This window comes from Episyrphus balteatus, chromosome 1, assembly GCF_945859705.1.
Source record: "Episyrphus balteatus chromosome 1, idEpiBalt1.1, whole genome shotgun sequence".
In the NCBI taxonomy this organism is placed as follows: Eukaryota; Metazoa; Arthropoda; class Insecta; order Diptera; family Syrphidae; genus Episyrphus; species Episyrphus balteatus.
The window spans coordinates 6,373,309-6,393,261 of NC_079134.1; the positions used below are offsets into that span (position 1 = coordinate 6,373,309).

Consider the following 19,953-nt stretch of genomic DNA (forward strand, 5'->3'; position numbering starts at 1 on the left):
AGAAATTGTTTAATATAATAGAAGAACTAAATTAGATGCAGGAAGATATATATTTTAATGAGTTCACTCTTGTTAAAATTTTCGTAAAACTGCAATACAGCAAGGAAAAACAGCAATGATTGTCTCGGGATAAAATTTAATGGGAATATTGGCAGCCAATCAATTGAACCTCCTTGCTTAGTGGGGGGAAAAGACCCCCCTACTCTCATTAGATTTTTAACTTGCATTGACCCAACCTACGCGCTTTAGTTTTATGGCACATTTTTTCCTGAATCACCCTGTAGAAATATACACCATTAGTTAAAATTACATGTTAAATGAAAATCCTTATTATAGAAAAATCAGGAAGTGTTACTTGCGCTGTAAACATTGCAGTCAATTATATTTTTGTATGCAAATAAAGTAAAAACGATTCGTAACCTTGCAAATAGTTTCTTTGTATAACACAGATTTGCATTTATTACACACTAAATAGCATTTTGTAGAATAATTAAATACCTGCCCCATAATAATACAATTCCCACAACTCGTCAAGCTTCATTTGCATTCATTTCACTTTCAAGGTAAAAAAGATTCATAAAAGTAAAAAATAATGCCAAACACACGTGTAATTATAATAATACTCATAAAATCCACTGTCTCACAAGTTGGTTATTTTTATTGTCCTCTGTGTGTTATTTCTCTCGTTTGTCGTCGTCTAGAATTGTTATAAACTTGGCTTTTAGCTTTTTGCAGACACGCCCTCATTTTTAAAAAAGAAAATAAGCTTAAAAACAAGTGCATTCTGCACACACAAAATTAGACATCAGACAATCAATGTCAAATGTGTTTCGTCCTCCCCCCACCCAGTCAATGATGTGGCTCATTCCTTTTGGCATACAAGAAATAAAAAGACGTCGACGCCGGTCTTTGTCATGGTAGTGGCAGACAAACTCTATACCTACTCTAAATATTGCACCCTTTTCAAAGCGTGCACAATAAAAACAATAATGTGCACTTTTCTTCTTTTAGTGTAGCAACACAGTCAAACGTTGTTGTATTATGGTCCGCAAGTGCAAGTGAAGCAACTTCAAAATGTTCGTCCCGCATTTTATTTTATTACTCGTAAAGCTTTGTATATCACTTTTCATAAGTCAAACAACAACAGAAGAAAATGAAGAAAAAAAAAACAACGTACAATTACAACTTGACTATGGATGGTGCTAGTGGCCAAGTGGTACCAGGAACGGATTGATACATTTAGAAATCTCATTTTTTTGTTCTTTGTCATTAATGAACTTTCTTTCATCAAAATTCTGTTTAAAAGATATGCAGTTAAAGTGCTTATCGCCCAATACCTGTAAGACCAAGTTTTTTTTTCAATTTCGAGGAAGGAATCGAAAGAAAGTATCAGGGTTTTTAAAGTTATAAAGTTTCTGGTTTTTGTATGATGCTGGGATACTGTACGGGGTCATTGCTCGTTGAAACATACTAACTTGCGGGGCTCAGGTGCGCTATGCGTCCAAGCTCCATATCTTTTTGTTAGACATTTGAGCTCCAATATCAATGACTTTAATTTAAACACATCTGGTCAACTTTTTTTCAGAAGCCCTTAAAAATTTTCCTGGGTACTCTTAGGTCTTCTTTTTAAACGATAAACCGCAGTCGAAACTTTTATATCGCATCCCAAGCTGTGGTAAATAGCTGCCCAAACAAGTAAACCGCACCTGAAACTATAGTAAATCGTTGCCAAAACAAAATCGCTACATGTAAATCGCTGTCGAATAATCAAAATCCCAGCAAAAAAGGCAAATCGCAACCAAAAATGCACATTTGATACCGACACTGTAAAATCTTTTGAATTAAATCTCTTGAAATCTGACACTGCTACATGGTAGCTGAAAATGAATTCGTGAATCAAAGCACAAACTATGCCAAAATATCGCTAATACTGGTTAATCGCCACCAAAACGCTAATTTGTAGCCAAAACTAGACACCCAATACTAGTTTACTTCAGCCAAATCTATAAATACTACAAATTCTTGTAAATCACTACCGATACAACTTAAAGTGGTGAACCGTGGCAGAAATTATGGTGAATCGCTGACGAAACTATTGATTAGTATCGGAATTTAGCAATTCGTTATCAAAATTGGGTAATCCCACCAAAATCTAGCAGCAGCCAAAAATAAGACAATCTCCGCCAACTGCTTTTTCTAAGCCAAATCTAGTCAATTCCAGACGATTCTGATAAATCGCCACCAAAACTCCAAAGTCGCATTTCAATAGAAAAATCTTAGCCGAAACTATGATTAATCGCAGCAAAAACTGGCCAATCGGATTAAAACAACACCCATTTAAGATGCTTGTTTTGGGGCCCTATAATGTTATTCTCTCATTCTTTTAAGCGGCAAAGATCCGCCACTGAAGGTGCAGATAAATATATTCCGGGTTCAATAAATTTTATTCCTTCGCTTTGGTATTTATTTTTTTTTTTCTACTTTATTTTCTTTTGTTTTTGTTTGCTATTTATTTATGTGTCATGAAGATGTCCGACAAGTGCAATAAGATACCCGTGCCCGTCGTATACATGGACTGTAGCCTATACGATACCCCAACATTCTTTCGCTTGTGTCTTCTAAAGAACTCATGTACTTATTTGGCATAATTTATATATTTTTCTTAATTTAGGTTTCATATACTCGTACGAGAGAGACTAACTTGAGTGACAATGCAAATGAAGACATCTTCAGCATAATCAATTTTGATAGACTTTTCTTAGTGGTATATACAGCTCGCTTCTATCTTCATCTTCATTAAACTTTTATAACACATTCAAACTTGTTAAAGGGTATCCTTAATAAAACTGTAAAACGATATAATGTAGGTAGTAGTGAATAAAATAAGAAGCAAGTTGTGTGTAAATCTTTTACCAGACAGACGGTTGATGGTCTTCATGTAAGAACTATATAAAGATTTTCACAAAAGGATTCTTTACTCAAACATTGTTGTTTAACTAGTTGTTAACTTTTGTGGGAGTAAATAACAAAGTTTTTTAACAGTGGGGAGTTTTCGTAATTCTTATATAGCATTGTAACATGGGAAATAGCCCTGTTGCCTTGAACTTTTGAACAAATTCATAGTTTTTTGTCCGAAATTCTTAATACAAAGATGACCACAGAAGGATTTTATATACAGAGAGGTTCACATATTGACGATCATTTCTCAAATAAACAAAATTAAGAAGGAATGTACTTTGATGATTTGAAAATTCGGTTCCTTTTTTATAAAATGAAAACAAAAAATCGTGAAGGAGAAAAATGCTTATCCCCACCATGTGAATTTTTTTTTCTCAATTTAACAACAGCTTATCAGTCAGCAATACAATGGGTATTCTGAAAAGTAAGTGGGTTTTCATTTTAAATTCAAAGCTAGTTTGTGTGTTGGACGAACATCGTTTTTTACAAAAAATATCTTAAACCCAGTTCCAAGACATTCGAATTCCTTCAAATTCCTCATTCGCTGCATTCAAATCTTCCAAAACAAAATAAATGAATCTTCTTCTATAAGTAATGCTATAGTGAGTATTTCACATATTCATTTCATAACATTTAGTTCAGAGTTGGCGATATGCATAAAAAAGTAAAAGTTGTACTGAGAACAAAAAAGTATAAACTATTTCTTAGAAGATACAAGTTAACTAATTAATACTGACATCTTCAACCTTCACCGCTTCATCAAAAGCTCCAACTGGTTTAATTAGTGAGGAATTTCCTTGCAAAATCATGGTATCACAACGGACCAATAAGTGGTCTAAGTGTGTCAGTCGTTTTCCTGGCAGCCATTTCTACCTAACCTAACTTATTCTTGATATCCACAAAACGAGGATACAAACTTTCCCAATTTCCCAGTAAAGGAATTTCCTTTTTTCTATGCATATCACCCATTATGGTGCAAAAACATTATTTTTTTACTTTTATTATTTTCTTATTTTTACATCAATTGTATATGAAAATTTGCATTAGAACATTTTTCTGGATCATACTGCTAAGCTAGCCAAAGACCTAATATAAATTATATTATTTTTCATAACAATAATCCAAGATATCAGAAATAATAATATTAATTGGTACTTAAATAGTAAATAAATCAAGATAAATGTTGCTGTGCAAAATATTTCCGTAAACGGATTAAACTATAACTTTCTGTGGATAATAAATTAATTAGTTATGTTATTTTTTTCAACATTTATGAGCATTAACACGTTTTATATGCATTAAAACAACTTTCTTTATAAAGCAATATGTACATTTTAATTGTTGCATGTAGCTGAAACATTCCATAAATTTAAATACACATTCACGTATGTACTTATATGTAGGCTTTACGCAAAATTGTCAGCATTCCTAAAAGCTTTTTTTAAAATAACAAAAAACCAGATCTACCGATACGAAGTACTTAGTACAAAGAGAAAAAAAATAAAACTATAACCGTCACGACTCTTTAATTGCGCTTTAAATTTTTTAATGGATTGATATCCTTTTACACGCCACTATACAATTAAAATAAAAAAAAGCATCCAATAACCATAGTTTGACCTTTCAATACGACCAACGATGTCAAATAGTTTTTATCATCAATGTTTCTGGGAAAATTTAATATTTTTTTGGTTTAAGAACTTTGAATCATGCAACTTGAGAGAAACCATAAAACCCAATAACTCATACACAAAGCATCCAAATGATTTTATGGAGTCCAGCAGTTTTAGCAGCAAGTTATTCTTGTAAAAGTATTTTAGGGCCTCCTGCACGAGTACGAAGTCAAAGCAAAGACTCATTCTGTAGACATTTTCTTTGTTTCGCAACTTCATGTTCATTTCATTTTTGTTGTTGTTTTTCCTTCAATATTACAGTTATTTTTATACAAGTTGTTTGTTTTTTTTGTGCATATGTGCACATTCTTGAACTGCCAGACTCTTTTATAGCAAAAAACTGTTTAAGGAGGGAATATTTGCAACCAGTTCTTTGAATTTTTGTAACAAGAAGACCATGGCGATGACGAGACACAAAACTCAAACTCATTCCATACAACACCACACGCTCTTTGGAGCATTCGAGTTTATTTCTTCGAGATTCGTTTAAACATTGAACTCTGAATCAGCTGCGACTTCTTCTCCGATGTTCGATATCGGGGCAGCTAAGCTGACAAAGGAATTAAGTGTTTAATGTTGATAATGACTTGTTATTTGTATGTTTCTTGGTTTATAGCGTGGCTCTAAATCCCTTTGTTTTTTTTCATTTTAATTAAAAGGGTGTGAATGAATTCAATGTTGCCAATAAGTTGGGATAGGTACACCCTCTTTTATCTGAATTAAGAGGTATCACGTCAGTCGTCGTCGATTGGATCATTGCACCTATAATGATAATGATGATGAGTTTGTTGACATTCCTTCTTCTAATGGCACAAATTACCCCAAATGGTGTGTGGATGAACAAATTTAATAAAAATAATTCTATTTTGTGCCAATTAAATGTAATGAACCGTCGCATCAGCACATCCTCATCGAGTGGGTATGGTTCTTATGACACTGACTACTGACACGCAGCATGCATCTTTCACTCGTTTGTAATGATTTTGGATATTGGCCAAAAATAATAAATACCCTATATACGTGAAGTGACAAGTGTTTAAGATTGAATAATTATCTGGCACCTAGGCAGCATGTTAAAGAAACGTGATCTTGACATGGGGATTAGGTGATCTCGTCAAATCGATTAAGTTATTTATGTAAGCACGTTGCCAGTGTCAATAAGATTGACATTTTTTTTTTCTAGTTTCTTCTTTTCTTTTTTGTATGCATTGCAATTTTTTGTTTATAAACAAATTCGTTTGATGAAAATTATGCAAATAAATTTAAAATTAGCACGAGTTTTATTTTAAACTTGCAAGAAGAAATTTTAATTAAAATAGTTTATTGGAATGCATGCTGTCACATGGTATTATTTATTATACTCTGAATTTAATTGTTTAAAATTGAAAAACTTTTGATATTTCAGAGAAAGTGTAGTAGTTACAAGAGTACTTGAGGTCATATCCCATGAACGGTTGGACAATGGACAACTAAAGGAAAAATGAATTTTTAACTAGGCGTATCAATCAAGAAGTAGTGAACAAGCTAAACCCATTTTTTTTTCTTAAAAATTATTATGTGAGTTGACGTTGAGTCCAGAATAGAGCTTAAAAATGATCAAATTAAATATCTAGCTGCATTTATTTTCTGTGACAATTCACATGTAATACTTGTATACACTTTAAGGAATGCCTATCAGTTTACACTTGAGCCTTATTTTGAACGTATCGTCAATTACAGAGACCCGACTCAGTTCCTCCTCTCATTTTAATGATCAGAATTTCAAAACTAATGCTCTTTTACGTTTATCGGCATTTACTCATTACATATAAGTTTTAATTTAAATACAAAATTACAGAAATTAAGCTATGATTCACGCTTAGCTTAAATGTAGAGACACAAATTTCAGTTCAATTAAAATTAAAAATTAATTCAATAGAAAAATCCTTGAAGAACCATTACAAGATGACTCATGCTCATGATTGGCATATTTAAAGAGTTTCTGCTATTCGATTCACGTGAAAGCCTAAAATAAGAAGCCTTTAAATAGGGGTAAAAATTAAACTTAAGCACTTTTTTTACTTGCGATATAGGTACTATAGGGCAAGTTTAGGATTCGTAAAAAAAATCGAACTCGAGATAACAATTTTACATGACATTACGATGATGGAGAATGCCAAAAAAGTGGGTCCGGCAATTCTGTCTGTCTGTCTGTCTGTCTGTCTGTCTGTCTGTCTGTAAGAACCTCGAGCTACAGCCTAAACTACTGAAGCGATTTTGTTCAAACTTGGTAGTTAGCAGTTTTTGGTGATTCCCTAGAGGGGAAATTGTAATTTTTTTTTTATGACCAAAACTAACGGTACCTGCCATATAACGGAAATAGAAAAGTTAATTTTTTTCAAAAACGGCTCTAACGATTTTAATTAAAAATTTTATGTGTGGTATTACACATAAGAGCCAACTTTTTAAATAAAAAAAATATTTTTTGTACCGTTATTAACGGTACCTGTCATAGAACGGTTTTTTTGGTTTCTGAATATCTCGTACAAAATTAACCCGATTTCAACGAAAATTTTTATGCAAAAGCAATTAAATAATAATAATATTAAAATTTTAGAAAATTTTCAAAAAGTGCATTTTTGGATTTTTAAAAAATATTTCAAAATTTTTTTTTGAAAAATCAATTTTTTGAAAACGGGTTGATAAAAAATTTTGAAATTTCGTTTTTATGTGTAAATTAATTATTTCATTAAAATGGCATACCAACTTTTTTTTTGAAAAATGTTAGAAATTTTTTATATATAAAAAATTATTTTTTTAAAAAACGGCTCTAACGATTTTGGAAATTTTTTTTCTAAAAATACCTTTTTATGCAAGTAATAAAATGGCATACTTGGTATTTTGTAAAACATAATTTAAAACGGTGTTTTTTGAATAAAAAGCTTTAACATTAGAGTTACTTTTAGCATAAGAGCAAGTACGTGCGACCCCAGTCGTGCATTTTATTTTCTTTAGAATTTCTAAAACAGACGGAAGCAATGCTTTGCTTTCGAAAGTTAGAGGTTTCTCAAAATCAGTTTGACGTGATAACGGAAGGAAATCTTTCGACTCACCTGAATCGAATAGCAGAAAAGGACTGGTAAACTTCTCCAGAGTATCCTCATTGAAAAAAGGAATTGCAAGTATGGCAATCACTGAAAAATGGTTTGCCAAAAATATAATTCAATTTCTACAAAAAAAAAAAAAAAAAAAAGTTATATGTTATGTATGTATTTAGAATGGAAGGAATACAGTGAGGCTATACTTATGCACACGCTAAAAAAAAAACTATTTTTTTTTCATGAAAAAATCCTAGACGATTTTTTTATTGCTCAAACTACTTGTTTTAGGATGCCATTAAATAAAAAAAATTATGAGACGCCTATCCGTTTTAACTGTCCCCGAAATTAACAGAATAAGCATTAAAAATTTCTAACTCTTAAAAAAATGGTACACGTCCCTATTCTATTCTATATTCAATGTTAATGAACATTTATTGATGACATTAAGTGGTCTCCATTAAGTGGAAATGAGTCAAAAACTTTTAATTTCAAGAACACTAAAGAGTGAATTGTGACTATATAACTCTATCGCTATCACGATCAACATTAATATCTAACATTAATGATAACATTTCTTGTCAAATTAACAAAAAATGTTCTTAATTTATAAACAATCAACTTTATAGAAGTAACTAGATGAACTTAAAACGAGTTCACATATAATTCTTAGATTCACCACCACATAGAGTCATCATTAACAAATCATTTTGTTTTGTTTATTATTTTTTTTTTCTTGTAAATGAATGCATGTGGAGTGGCATAATAATGAAATACAATCGAACAAATTTTAATCCATAAAATAAATAAACTAATCGATGCGGCCGGCAATCGATGCGATGATGGCTGTAAGAAGTTGAATGTATCATTTATAGTCCAATCAGACGTAAACAATCTTTAAGAACAAATTTAAAAAATTTCAAAGTCAATAAGAATTGGCAGAGAAGTTATCTTTATATGCCACACTATATTCCTTCTGTGAATCATAAGAGAAAATAATAATTTATTAAAATAAACAAATCCATTAAAAGGAATTTGAAAATTCCAAATAAATCATTTTTATGAATTTTATGATTATATTCTTTTATTGAAATCAAAATCGTAGATCTATCGACAGAAAAGATATTTCTTAGGAATGCCAAAACCACAAAATTGTAAAGCTCACGTTTTGAGGTCGAAAATATACTTTTTTGAAACATTTTCATTCAAAAATCTGTATTCTATCAGAATTAAGATAATAAAACATAATTTTTTTTAAAAATTCCCCTCTTACCCAGTCCTTGCATAACAATAAAAAGGGTATGGTTAGGTTATCTCCAATAAAAGATAAATTTTGTGGAAACATGTGATTTTAAGTACCACAAACTGAGGAGAGCTGAGGATTCTATAATCACATCACATGTTAACCATAAACTATCGATATTTTGCCTGAAGCCACCAAAAAAACATGAATATATGTTGTAGAGAAGAGAAAGAGAAATCCCTTATGCAATTAGGATACCTATCGAAGGGAAATAACTTATTTATTTGTTTTATTGTTTAATGTTTACCCTCTCAAAAGAACATTTAGCTTAAAAGATATAAAATAATCCTGACTTTTCTTTGTGTAAAGTAAAGTAAACGAAATTCAAATCAAGGATGATTGGGAAAACAAAATTAAGGATATACACAACACAAACATACATCGACGAGTCATATTATGACGACGATGAAAATGAGAATTGAGAATGATGTTGATACGGATGATGATGATGATGATGGGGTATTACTGCTGCCTCAAGTGTTTTAAATTCAAAGCCATGTCCCGTGGAAATCGAAATCGATTCAGTTAAAAGCTAACTCGAATCATCCATTTAGGATTCATCTTCTCCTTTATACCGTGCGTCGGTGTTCAATGTTCAAAGATGCCCAGGCAAATTCACAGCCACATAGTACAATACAAACAGACCAAAATCTGTTAACGAATAATATTATTCGAGGGGAGGAGGGGCGACATTCGAGGTGGAAAGAAGCTTCAGAGAAATACGCTTCAAATAAGAACAAGGACCTTATTGACTTTCCGCTGTCTCTTTCTTTGATTGTGGTCTTGTTGTATCACATTTTATGTGAGTGTGTATTTTCTCTAGTTTGTCAGCCTTATTTTCCCCGCCCACATGGCCTCACCCTATATCCTTTTGTATACCGCATTCCGTTCTAATATTTTTTTTCTCTTCTCATTTTTTTTTTCATTCAAGTCCACGACCTTGGAGATATACATCTCTTTGTTTTCTATTGAAAGTGTGAGTTTTTGTTTTATTTTTTTTTTCTACTTTTTTATCACATCTTCTTCAACGAAGGTAAGGAGGCGTAGGAGTCATTTTTATTATCATGCTTTCAGACTAATCTGTGCGATGTGCGAATGTGAATCATGTAAAATGACGACGATATGGAAGGGCGTATGACGCAAATTGTAAGTATGACGCGTCCTTACATCCAATTTTTTCATTCATTCGAATAATGTATAGGCCAAGCATCACTCTTCTGTGTGTCTTGAATGGTTTTGGGAATATAAAATATAAAAGTTGTCAAATACAAAAGGATGAGCTTTAGCGTCATAGAATGTCAATTCCAAATTGATAGACATTTAAATGTTACAACTGAGGGGGAGAGAATGTCCTAGGGTAATTGTATAACGTAGCCACTTACTTGATGTTGTGTATCTGTTCATTTTAAAGTACAAAGAAACATAGATATCCATAATCGTGTTGTTGGATACAATAATTGAGTCATTCTCAACAAAATTGATATTATAATTAGTTCGTTTGTGTTGTTATTCAAAAACAATTTAAATTAAAGATGGGACAAGATTCGACCTCAATTTTGGTATTCGATAATTGGAAATAATTATAACTTTGTAATTATAAGTAATTATTATGAAGCGTTCACGACAGTTGTTTTTGGACATCTATTGGATAAAAAAATAATATTCGTTTTTGTCACTGTGAGTACCTACATTAGAAAATTTGTATTTGTGGTTATTTATCGATAATTTTATGATTATTGACAATTACAATAGGGCTTCAAGCGGTGAATCATTTGAGATATTAAAAGTTATCTCTCTTTGTTGAACTTTGTTTCGTATATCGTATTTCTTGAGAAAATCAGAAAAGAAACACTCATTTTTTTAAGGGCAGTGGAAGTGTAACTAAAATAAAAAAAACTTAATCAATATTCTTAAGGTCCCGCAATGGAAAAGTTCTCAGAGCAAAAAAAAAAAAAATCGTGTTAGAATAACTGGGAGCAAGAAGTTTACCAAAATACTAACAGTACTTTATTTTGATTTCGAGCTCGGTTATGCATATTCACAAGGGTTATAGGTTGTTAGTTAGTTTCTGAACGGAAATTTAGTAAGACTTCCAAAATAAGGTAGAGATTTTTTTGACAACAATCCAAACGTTTCCGAACCTGTATGTATGGAAGTTTCACAGCTGAAACGGACCAAAAGTGCTTCAATTCAAATTGTCATTTGTTCGAAAAAAAATATTCACCATAAGATTCAATGGAAACGTATTTACTTTAACTCGTTATATCTCTGAATTCACTTTTTGTGACTTGGTTCACAGCTCTTAGACCTCCATATCAAGTCATGCATTCGTACAAAAAAAAAAGTTGAGATAACAATCAAACATGATTTTACGATGATAGAGAATGCGAAAAAAGTAGGTCTCGAAAGTCCGTCTGTTTGTCAGTCTGTCATGATGTCTGTCGGTTTGTATAAAGAGCTACAACCTAAACGTATGGCCCGATCGACTTCAAACTTGGTATGTAGTAGTTCTTGGATCCTATACAGAGGGGTTTTATTGTTTTGGACCAAAAATAACAGCACCTACCTGTTTATATATGTAGGTATTTAAAAGCAGTTTTGGAAAAGATTAATTTTCTCAAAAACGGCTTCTACGAATTTTATTAAAAAATTCAAGTACCTAATATTATTTGTTAAACAAGGTCTTTCTTAATGAAAAAAGTTTTTTTTTTAATCGATATTAACGGTACCTCCAATAGAACGATTGTTTTAATTTAGGACTATCTCAAATAACTGGCTCAGTTTTAAATATTTTGCTTATTCAAAAGCATTTTAACCTGAATATAAATTAAAATCAAAATTTTCAAAAATTTTTGGAGTCTGTAAGAATATTTTGAATTTTTTTGTTGGGTTAAATTTGGGTTAAAATTTTCACCTTGGTTAAATGCTGATAATTCGATATTTATTCGAATGTCACGTACGTGTTGGAGTCCTGCTCTATGATATTATCACTCACGATAAAAATTTTTGAATGTCTATAAAATCCAGTTTCTTCAGTAAATACCTTTTTTCTTTTAAATTACAAAAGTCGTGTTTTTTTAAAATTCAGTAGAAAAAAAAGGCCTAATATTAGAAAAAATCGATTTTAAACTAATTTTTTTTTATTTAGATAATATAAAATGGATTTAATGATCTTTTAAAAATGTTATCGCCAGTGATAAAAGGGCAGGGGCGCTGGGTTCGATTCCAATTTTTGTTTAACAACTTTAATTGACACCTACAAATACATTATACAGTTCGGAACTCAGGATTACAGTACAGTATAGAACAAAACTGAGTGGCCCTGTTCGGGATTGCCGATCACACGCTCACTGCGGGGCCATACCCTTAAGCCAGAACTATAATTGTCGGATGCGTCGGATGAAACGGAGGGGAATAGCGCTCGCAACCGCACTCGACGGATGAAAACTTATCGAAAAATCAAAGAAAACAACCACGACTCCATCCTCCAATTATAGTTCTAGCTTTAGACTTTATCTTTTATGTCGTTTTCTATTGACGAGATTTAAAATCAGATTTAGAACTGAAAGAGGGGGTGAAGAAGCGAAAAAGTGGACAAATCACAGATTTCATGATCTATTTGACTCGAGATTAAAAAAAATGAATCTCGATTTTTATCAAGATTCACAAATACAAGTACACGCACTTTCATTCACACTCCACTGTTTGACATTTGTCTGAACAACTGTTGTTGTTTTATTTTAAAAAGTTTTTTTTTATAAGAATAGATTTCGTACACAATTACAAAACTAGTTTTCTATTTGCAAGGAAAAATCTGAGATTTTTACACAAAAATCTCAAAAGCAAATAGAAAACGACATTACAGTTGTAGTTAAGAGCTCAAATTTATCGCAATCGCCTTATTTGTATTTTGGGCTGGTACCAAGGTTGTATCCGTGATTTAATTGTTTAACGGCCTACACACTTTTTCGAGTATTACCACTCAGAGCAACTGTGTTTGATGTCTGGTTTTTCGTGTTTCCTTTTCTGTATGTCGTTTTCTGTTTGCGTGATTTATAGCGTTTTTGTTTGGGAATTCTTAGAACTGTCCGGGGCTGTGCGATCCCGGAATGCCAAACGATCAGAGTTGATTCTGAAGTTTGGGTTTCTTTGTATTTGTGAAACGTCAAATGCTAACGTCTGATGAAAGTTTTGTTTTGTTAATTTTTTTTATTTTATTACTAAGTTAGGTATCTATTTTTTTTTTTTGTTTTCTTCACTTTATTTTAATGTAGGTAATTTAAAGTTTGTGCATAGTTAAAAATCTTAAAATTGAGAAATGAACAACAAAGAATGACATTTCATTACTTTGACATAGTGTGAACATGTGTGCGTGATTCTGGTTTTGATTCTGCCTCAGAAAATTCTTTTCAGAATTAGAACTGCCATTGACTGCCAAACGATCAGTTTCAAAATCGTTCGCAAGAATTCCGGACAGTCCCGGACGACCAAACGAAAACGCCAGTAGAGTCAGATTTGTGAATTTGATAGCTAAAAGAGGGGGTGAAGAAGGGAAAAATCTCAGATTTCATGATCTATTTGTGATCCAATCCATATCGAGGTGCTTAATATGATGAATCAAGGGGCACGGTAGTGCCCAGCCAAGTTCTCTAGCAACTTTTACAGGAAACAATTCAGGCCATTTTCGACCCCCCTCTAACTTCCACACCAAAGATGCCAGAATATTCAAACTCGCTACATTTGTTGAGCTGGCCGAACCCAAATTCCTCACAAAATTTCAGCTTCTTAGGATGAGTGGTTTCTGAGATATAGGACTTCAAAAATCGCGAAACGTAACTGACTCACTGACAGATCATCAAAATTATGGAGAACTTCCCGCTATCGTAGAAACTTGAAATGGTGATAGGACTTGTGGTGTATACAAAGGAAAAAATCGAAAATTTGAGATTTTCAATTCAGGGGGCGTGGTAACCGCCCATTTTCTCCGAATTTTCATCAATTATTATAGAGCACTTCTGATTATCGTAGAATCTTGAAATTTGGTACAATGGTAGAGCTGGTGGTTTATATAAAGGAAAAAAAATTATATTTGAGAATTTTAGCCAGGGGGCGTGGTAACCGCCCATTTTCACTAAATTTTATTAAATTTTTTAGAGCACTTCTGATTATCGTAGAATCTTGAAACTTGGTAGAATGGTAAAGCTAGCAAGTTATACCAAATACAAAATTTAAAATTTGAGAATTTTGGATAGGGGGTGTGGCAACTGCCTATTTCTGCTGAATTTTCATCAAATATTATAGAGCATTTCTAACTGTCGGTCGTAGAACCTTAAAAGGAGATGGCACATTTTTCTATGGAGCTTGGGCCCAGTGTGTTCACTAACGAAATTGGTTTCAAATGAAAGGTGACGGTAAGCACATTACGTGGGTAAAATATTTTCAAATTCGTTAGTGGGGTTTTGGAGATATTTGAGTTTGAAGTTTCGGATTTCACAATCAAGATTTCAGCTAATTTTTCGAACAATTAATCGTAGAATGCGTAATAATGGGTGTACAGAAATAATATTGGTATCAAATAAAAGGTATTTCTCTTGTCTATATCAAATCAAAAGTTTTTTTCTTTGTTAAAAAAAAATAATACATATTAGGTATTTACTTCTCAAAAGGTGATTTTTTTAAGCGAGGCATTTGGCACATCGAAATATCAAAATATTCAGTGGTGACATGCACTTTTTTTTTGTAATTTTTCGATAGCTTAATGTGTTACCTTTAATTCTATATATAAAATAGTTCTATAAAACATACAAAAACCTTATAATAAGCAAAATACACAAAAACGCGCTGAAATATGCCTATTAAATAATAAGAATAGAAACTATAGTTCAGTCAATGGGGAAAAATCTGGAAAAAGCTATGACGTGAGCTAAGTTTGAATGCAGTATTGAAGAGGGGTTTATCCCAAGTACAAATCTCAGATTGCGTATTGTTTGGTCTTGTGGGGCGACCGCCATTTTGAAAAACGCATTTGTCTCAATATCTCGAGAACGACTGGTCGGACAGAAAACTAGAGAGGACTTTTTAGATTGGAAATTAGTTAATCTTTCTTTTTCTAGTACATCATTTTTCTCTAGGAGTTATAATTTCAGAGTTACACTACCGAAAATTGTGTTTTTTGATATTTTAAATATTTTAAACAACCCTTAGAGTTAAGTGCGGAATTACTGAGAATGAGATACTTTGCGATTCTGTTACTCTGAAAGTATAACTCCTAGAGAAAAATGATGTACTAGAAAAAGAAAGATTAACTAATTTCCAATCTAAAAAGTCCTTTCTACGCATTCTACGATTAATTGATCGCAAAAATAGCTGAAATCTTGATTTTGAAATCCGAAACTTCAAACTCAAATATCTCCAAAACCCCACTAACGAATTTGAAAATATTTTACCCACGTAATGTGCTTACCGTCACCTTTCATTTGATACCCATTTCGTAAGTGAACACACTGGGCCCAAAAATGTGCCATCTCCTTTAAAGCCAAGCTTTAGAACTTTTTTGTGCCAGCATAATTTCAACATAGGAGAACTTGGCTCTTTTTTTAACAGTAATGTTTTTGTTGTGATGACGTTTTAAGGAATAGTTAAATTAGCTTTTAGAAGCAGCTGACTCTAAAAACTATTCATATAGCTCAGACCTGCAAGATTATCCAACGGTAAGGTGGGATAGCTTTTATAAAAAACTTGAACAAGTCAAGCCAGAATGCAGCTTTTGTACAGCATCTTGAAAAAGTCCTTAGTTATTTTTTTAATATTTTTTAACTAAAACAATTTATCTAGTAGAAAGTAGCTTAAATTTGTTCATGATCATGTCAATCTTTTTAACAAAGAAATCAAAATTAAACTACCCCTTTCTTCTGCCTTTCCATTTGCGTGGAATGTTGTTGAAGCAAAACGAAATAAATAAGAAAATAGTACAAAAAAAAATAAACTGTCACAACTACCAAAACCAACGACTGCCAACTATACCCACCAACTGCCTCTACCACCCACAAAAATTTCATTCCAACCCAATAATAAAACCGCCCAGCATCCATCCACCAGCAGCAGAGCAAAAGCAATTGCCAGTTCACCAGTTCAGAAGCAAAGTGAGACGACAGTCACTGTACTGTGACTGAAAATGAGAACAGCAAAAATCCTTTTTATCGATTTTCCGCTTTGTTACAAAAAGAAAAACCAATGAATTTTTGCATCAGCAGCATCTCCAACCAACACACAAAATTGGTGGAGGAATTCCCTTCTTCTCTGCCTCTTCTCTGATGAGATAGATACTAGAGAAAAGATAGTTTTTTTTTTTTAAGTGGCGGCACAATGTCGACAATCGACAACAACGACGATAAAACGACAGACGACAAACCACAAGACAATGACCGTGAAAATGAAAATGCAATTTCTATCAAACAAGGAGTAGAGTGTCCTTCCTTTATCCTTTATATCCCTTCCCTAACATAAATTTAAAGGTACACACAAAATTTTCCTATTTCACATTCGATTGGAAAACAGGCAGGGAAAAAAAGGGAACTTACCTTGTCTGCTGATTTACACACAGGTGGATGAGAAGAAGGAGGAGGATTTAGAGATCCTCCGGAAGCAGATGAATGATTTGCTCCCAGCAAATTCTATCTCATCAGCTGTAACTTTTATTTTTTTTGTGTGATAACTTTATCTACGCACAAATTCACTCACATTCCAACAAGAAAATAATAAAACACATTTGGAATTCCTGAATTTCTGTGAGCAATAACTTTTTTTTGTAATCTATGCAATGGAAATGTGGAATCTTTTTTTTATTCGTTATCCTGTTGTGGTGTGTACCACAATTCAACACGCATCGGTTTTTTTCTTTTTTTCTTATAAAATAAATAAACGCACAGAGTACAAAATAAACTTTTGTTATCTCTGGTTTTTTTTTTTTGTTGTTTCAATTTTTTTCAACCGTTTTCGTGTTGATTTTTCTTTTCCAGCGAGAAAATTGAGTTAAAGAAAAATTATAATCAAAATAGTACCTATTTTTTTGTTTTTAATGAAACCCGTTAATTCCAAAAGTCGGACTGCGACACCACTACGAGGAGATCCAAGAAACCAAACCGAAGGAGAATTGAAAAACGACTGTTTGTCTGTTTTCGCCGACGAAGATAACCAAGGCGACATATAAAAGTTGGTGTATTTTTCTTCTTGTTCTTGGTTGGATTTTGTTGTTGTTTTTTTGCGCACGCAAAATATATAAAATGAAAAGGACAAGAAAGAGCAACTGAGAAGGAAAATTGATGAATGAAATTGTGAAAAAGGTGCAACGACAAAAGAGAATGCACATTTTTCTTGTTTTCGCCGAAACACGGCGAAATGTGAAATAGTTTGAGAATATGTGGTGTAGAGATGGTTTGTGTATTAAATAATATAAGAATGGTTTGGTTATTGATTATTTATTTTTTCAGCAGGCATGTTATTGAGGAATTGAATAAAATTATTATTTTAAGAGAATTTTTACTTGTGATAATAGGTATATTACACCTATAGTTTAGGTAAATTCTTAGAGGATATAATATATGGAGTGCTTGTGCTGTTAGTTCCGTGAAGCTTTTATAGAGGGCTCTAGTTTCTTTAAGTTTTTCGATGAGTGCATGCCTCCATTTTATTTTCATTTGATGGCTGTCATCAACAAGCGTGTTTATTAACAGCTGCGGAACCGGACTCTCATTGAAAAACGAAGGCAGCGACCCCTATCCATGCATATGGCGTTACAATGTATTAGGTATAGGAACAAGCACTCCATATATTATATCCTCTAAGGGTAAATTTAGGGTGATTTTGTTCACTAGAAGTTGAACATAACTTGAGGATTTTTATCTTCAACTTCTGAATTTGGTTTTATTCACTCGAAGTTGACGTTTTTAACTTTCGATTTTCAACTCGAGATTTTATCAACTTTCGGTTTTCTCAACTTCCGGAAAAAGTAGAAGTTTGCCGACCAAACTTGGGAGTTTGCTTCAAAATGTTTTTTTTTTTTTATTTTTCTGTCAAAATTTTGTTTGTTTATTGTGAAAACAAAAATAATAATCCAAAGCAACACAATTTTGGCATTACCTTTTCTTTTTAGAGGAATCAATGCAAAATGTTGCCCCGCTAATTTAAAGAACAAATTCATAAAACAAAATTCAAGAACAAAACAAAAACTAAAACCATTTTTTTTTCTTATGCATTTTATTAAAACCTTTAAATAAAAACATTCTGTGTACGAAAATATTCAATATTTTTTTTGATGATATGGGTTTGCAAGAAGTTATTTTTCTAGTTTTCTTGTTAAAAAATTCTGCTTTAGATCACTGTGGACGCGGCTCACGGACGTTTGAATATTTTCACTTCTATCCAATTACAGGAAATTCAATTATAAAATTCGCACTTAATATTTTTTTGAAATTGGATTGCTTTGCATTTGAATATCTTGAAAAACGGCGCGGCGTACGTAAAATCGGACAAAACTAGATAAGTTATTACTTATAAAGTACACAAACCAAATAAATTTAAATACCGATTGAATTTCTTTAAAACAAATTTGACATTTTCAACACAAAAACGAACAAATTACAAAAAACTTCGATTAAAATGACATTGAACTGGCAGTATTTGTTTGTGCTGTCACAAATATCCTAGGGATATTTTTTAAACTGAAAGTTGACCAACTTTTGTTTTACAAACTCGAGAGTTGAGAAAACGATAGTGAACAAAATCAATTCTCAACTTTTGTTTTAACTCTCAAGTTATAGTCAACTCTCAAGTTTGTCAACTTGGGAGTTTGCTACAAGTTGAGCAATAGTGAACAAAATGGCCCTTAGGGTCTATCTCAAACTACTGAAGTGATTTGCTTCAAACAAGTTAAGAGTTTTTAGTAATGTCCTAGACGGAAAATTTAAGTTTTTCTTAGGACCAAAATTAATGGAACTTGCCATTATAATCAAAATGCAAAAAAGTTGTTTTTCTAAATAAAAAACGGGTGTAACGATTTTTAATGCTTCTGATATTAAACAAAAACTTTTTTGACCATTATTAACGGTACTTTCTCATAAACGACTTAACCGATTTCAACGAACATTTTGGTACAACAACTTTTTAGTAACCTCAATATTAAAATTAAGGAAAATTATTATTGGATCTTCTTTTTTCAAAAAGTTCTTTGTTATAATTTGGTTTGGAGTTCAAAACATTAAAAAAGATGTCTTTGTAATAATTTTAAAAAACAAATTTTACAGTTTTTAATAAATAAAAATTATTCTTTAAGGAAATTGTACATTAAGAGCCGTTTTGCTGAATCGAAACATAAGCATTTAAGTTCAACATAAATACTTATGTGACAGTTTGCGCAGAGGAAAAAGTAGAAAACAAGAATTTATGTTCAACATAAATTATTTAAGTTTCGATTCAGCAAATGGCAATAAAATTTATTTATTTATTTATTTAGCTACAAATTACAATAATTATTAGCTTTGAGATTGCAAATATATATACAATTTAGTTTTTAAACAACTTTTTGAACCATTAAAATCAATTAAATTAAAACACTTATTAAACAATGTGCAAGCAGCATACAACGGCTCATGTGAACCATAGATCGTTCTATTGAATCTTTGATAAATATAAAATCTACTGATCTTAATGAACGTGAATGAGAGTTTATACATATTTGTGACAAAAGATAATTTGAATCAGTTTCACCAGTTAAAATATTAAAAACAAATAAAACACTTGATGTAGTCCTTCAATGAATAAGTGATGGGAGATTGATCAAATTCAATCGCTGGGCGTATAATGGTAAATGTCTGTTATCATCCCATGGCAAGTTACGAAGTGCGTACAAAAGGAATCTTTTTTGCACAGATTCTAAACGGGTAAT

General features: G+C 32.0%; 1 protein-coding gene across 3 annotated transcripts in view; it reads right to left on the reverse strand.

The window, feature by feature from the left end:
- LOC129915337 (ubiquitin-conjugating enzyme E2Q-like protein CG4502) overlaps window positions 1–17,315 on the reverse strand; it is a 38,229-nt gene extending 20,914 nt beyond the window's left edge. Inside the window, exon 1 of one of the 3 annotated variants that reach the window (XM_055994847.1) lies at window positions 16,592–17,315. The gene's annotated coding sequence lies outside the window, so the exon portion shown is untranslated. The remainder of the gene's footprint in view (window positions 1–16,591) is intronic. The other 2 variants (XM_055994838.1, XM_055994829.1) reach the window with 2 other exon arrangements.
- Between the last annotated feature and the right edge of the window lie 2,638 nt (window positions 17,316–19,953).